The following is a 3,545-nucleotide window of genomic DNA, read 5'->3' as shown; positions in this document are numbered from 1 at the left end:
ATACAAACACTACCCACTACCCAAAAACCCTCATCCTCTCCATCAACAAAATCAAATTTCCTCAACCAAATCAAATCCAAACTTCCTCACAACAAAAATTAATCACTCCTTTTGCAACAAGTGATTCAAACACCAAAATCTTCAACCTTTGATTCAATTTTTAGGATACAAAGCAACATTCATTCATCCTAAATTGATTTGGGTATAACTAAAAATTGAAGATTTCAACCATTCATTGGTGTAATCAAGCAAAGGAGAATGGCAAGAACTAAAGGAGGTAACAAGGCACCCCCAAAGAAGACACTTTCTAAAAGGCAACTAGCTCTTCAAGCAAAACAATTGTCAAAGGCTTTGGTAGTCCATGAGGCAAGGTTAGTGGTTCAAAAAGAAGAGGTTCAAGAAGAAGAAGCTCAAGAAGAGGAAAGTGAGGAAGAACAAGCAAGTGAAAGTGAGAGTGGACATGATTCCACATCTATGGAGGTTGATGATGCCTCAAGAGATGATGATGATGATGATACAATGGGTGAGGATTAGCAAACTTTGGAGGCTCTTACATTCCTACACCTCCCTTATGATTTGTCTACTTCTCTTGTTTTTATTTTATCTTGATCATTTATTTTGTGGAGTCCTAGCAACATTGGAGGACTAACACCTTGGCTTCATTAAGGTGTTCTTTATCTTTGCTCCCAACTTGTAAAATCCAAAATGACAATCTTTAGTTTCATGCACTGCATTCCATGTGCATAAACTCCCCCGAAATTCATGACGTTATAAATAATGTCTATTTTGGTTTGGGGAAGTCCATGCATATACATTGGGAGCTAATTTAAATTATGCTCTCCGCCATAACAAAAACACATGCATCATGTAGTGTAGCTAGGTATAGTTTGCATTTAGGTTAGAAATCATGCATATTCATTGCATAATTTCCTATCGTATTGGCCATTGAGGACAATGACCATACTAGTATGGGGATGGGAAATTCTAACTTGACTTTTATTCAAAATCCAAAAAAACCAAAAATTTCGAAAAATCCAAAAACATGTTCATTCCTTTTTAGTATAGATTTGTATATATTGTTTTGTATATATTGTGTTTGTTCTTCCTTGTTCACATTGATTGACTACGCCACATCCGAGACATGAGGGTATAGAAGACCGCATGGTATGATCTTTCCAATCTCCTTTTTCCTCTTTATGTTAATGACTATGTGGCTTTATTTTGATTGATGCGGTATAAACAATGTGAATTTAGGACATGCATTTAAACTATTTGGCATATTAGTTGGTTGAAGCATACGCATTAGGATGTATATATGTTAATTGCATCATGGCATATAGTTGCATTTAGGAATTTTTTTTGTGAAACCGTATATTTGGGAAGCTTGACAAGTGTATATAGGCCCTAGTAGATGTTTTTTCTTCTTAAAACTTTGCTTGTTAGAATACTTGTAAAACACCCTAGGATGTGTCATGCAAGTATTCTTTGACCCATGGATTAAGGCCTAGTCAAGAGTACCTTTTGGTGTGATAACTCCTTGGCTACCTTTTATTCCAAGGTGACCCTTGAAACCATGCAACCATCATTTATCCATGTTCTACCATACATTTTGTCATCAAAGGGAATGGGCACAAAAATTATTCAAATTGAGTTCAAGAAATGAAATGAAAAGTCAAAAAGTTTGCAAATTGCATCAAAAGAAAAGAGGAGTAACAAAAATAAAAACTCCAATTCTTCAATATAAGGCACCCTCGTTACTAATAGGGGTGACTTTGAAAATGTTCAAAAGAAAATGCAAAAATCGAAAAGTTGTCAAGTATTGAACTGCCAAAAATCAAAAGAAATGGCAAAAAAAAAAAAAGAAATAAAATGTTCTCAAGTGTCAAATGCCACAAGAAATTGGGGGGAAAAACAACAACAAAAGCAAACTCCCAAATAAAACTCAATCACTATTGATCCCTTTATCCATCGTATCCATTTTTGTGCATGGTAGAGAGGGGACGACCCTTCTTCTTGTCTAGGCAATAAAGGGAATTTCGCGATCCTCCAGTGTTTCTAACGCCATAGGGAGTCTATTCTTCACAAAAGCATGTAACGATTGAGGACAAAGGTACCCTAGCTTGACACAACTTGGAGGTGATTTATTGGTATCCTTCTAGGCTTAGTACTTTGAAGAAACTATATCTATGAAGGAGTGTGTACCCTTGAATTGCTTCCCCTTTAGATAATTTCCGCCACTTAGATGAGGAAAGTGGATATTCTTTTTGTAGATGCATCCATTACTTGATTTTGTGTGCTTTATTGATTGGATGTTTCGCCATTTTGGCAAGACCCGCCTTGCCTTGCAAGAAGGCATCCTACCTCATGGTTGTCTTGTTGTGAGTTGAAGGGGTGGAGTGAGACCCGCTAATTGTCTCATATCGGTTATATTAGTAGGATAGTTTAAATAAGGGTCCTATTTTTGTCACCTCTTTACTCGGGACGAGCAAAGGTTCGGTTTGGGGATATTTGATGTGATCAATATTTGAGCATATTTAGTCCCCGAATTAGCCTCGTTTCTATGCTTTTTAGTGCATATTTGGGTCATTTACTATCTTTAGTCCTTTGTTTTGCATATTCTTTGAGGTTTTGTTTCCTTGGTAGGAGAGTAGTGCAAACCTTGCATTTTCATGGCAAAATAGAGCTAAATTGATCGAATCTAATGACCAACCATCAAAAAGAAGACAAGACTAGAAGGCCTTTGTACATAATGTAGTAAATGGTAAATGATGAAGAAGATCCTTGCATCCCGGACAAAATCCCGGAGGATTGTTGGAAGAAGAAAAGAAGAAAAGGAAGTTGAGCCTAAATTCGCTCGTCCCAACCATTGGGACGCCCCTCCAACAGCTCCCCAGGATGCTCGTCCTTACCACCAGGCCGCCCGTCCAGCAGCTCCCGAATCCGCCCGTCCCGACCCTTGGGCGCTCGGATTGTACTCTAGAGGGGCACGTCCTCTTCTTTCTTCATTTGAGATGCGCATATTTTTTGGAAGACTAGCTAAAAGGAGACCCGCATCTTTTCTTGAGAGGAGCGATTCCTTAAGGACTTAATCGTCATTTAAGCCCTTAGTAACCCTAATTTGTGTACCTAATTCCCACTATAAATACCCCATTAGTCTAATTAGATTATCATGTTCTTCTTATGAATCTTTAGTGTAGTTTATACTATTCTAATCTCTCTTTAATCTTGTAATCAACTTCTAATCAAATATTAATACAAATCTCATTTCCTTAATTTCTCTTTTGTTCATCTTTTATTTTGGGTAATTGAAGATTATTTGCGTTTATTGGGAGATTGACAACCTTCCATCAATCATCAAGTACTTATAGTATTCTTTGCATTATTATTTTGGAATCATCATTAGGTATAAATCTCTTAATCTCTTTTTAATTATTGTTAATCATCTTCATTTATTCATCTTGTTTTGCTTTTTTAATATGATTGACAACCTTGTTAACATGTTAAACTTGATAATGAGTGAGTAGTTTCCTTAACTAGAGTTAATA

The sequence above is a fragment of the Silene latifolia genome, chromosome Y (assembly GCF_048544455.1).
Source record: "Silene latifolia isolate original U9 population chromosome Y, ASM4854445v1, whole genome shotgun sequence".
In the NCBI taxonomy this organism is placed as follows: Eukaryota; Viridiplantae; Streptophyta; class Magnoliopsida; order Caryophyllales; family Caryophyllaceae; genus Silene; species Silene latifolia.
This window is presented reverse-complemented; position numbering follows the sequence as displayed.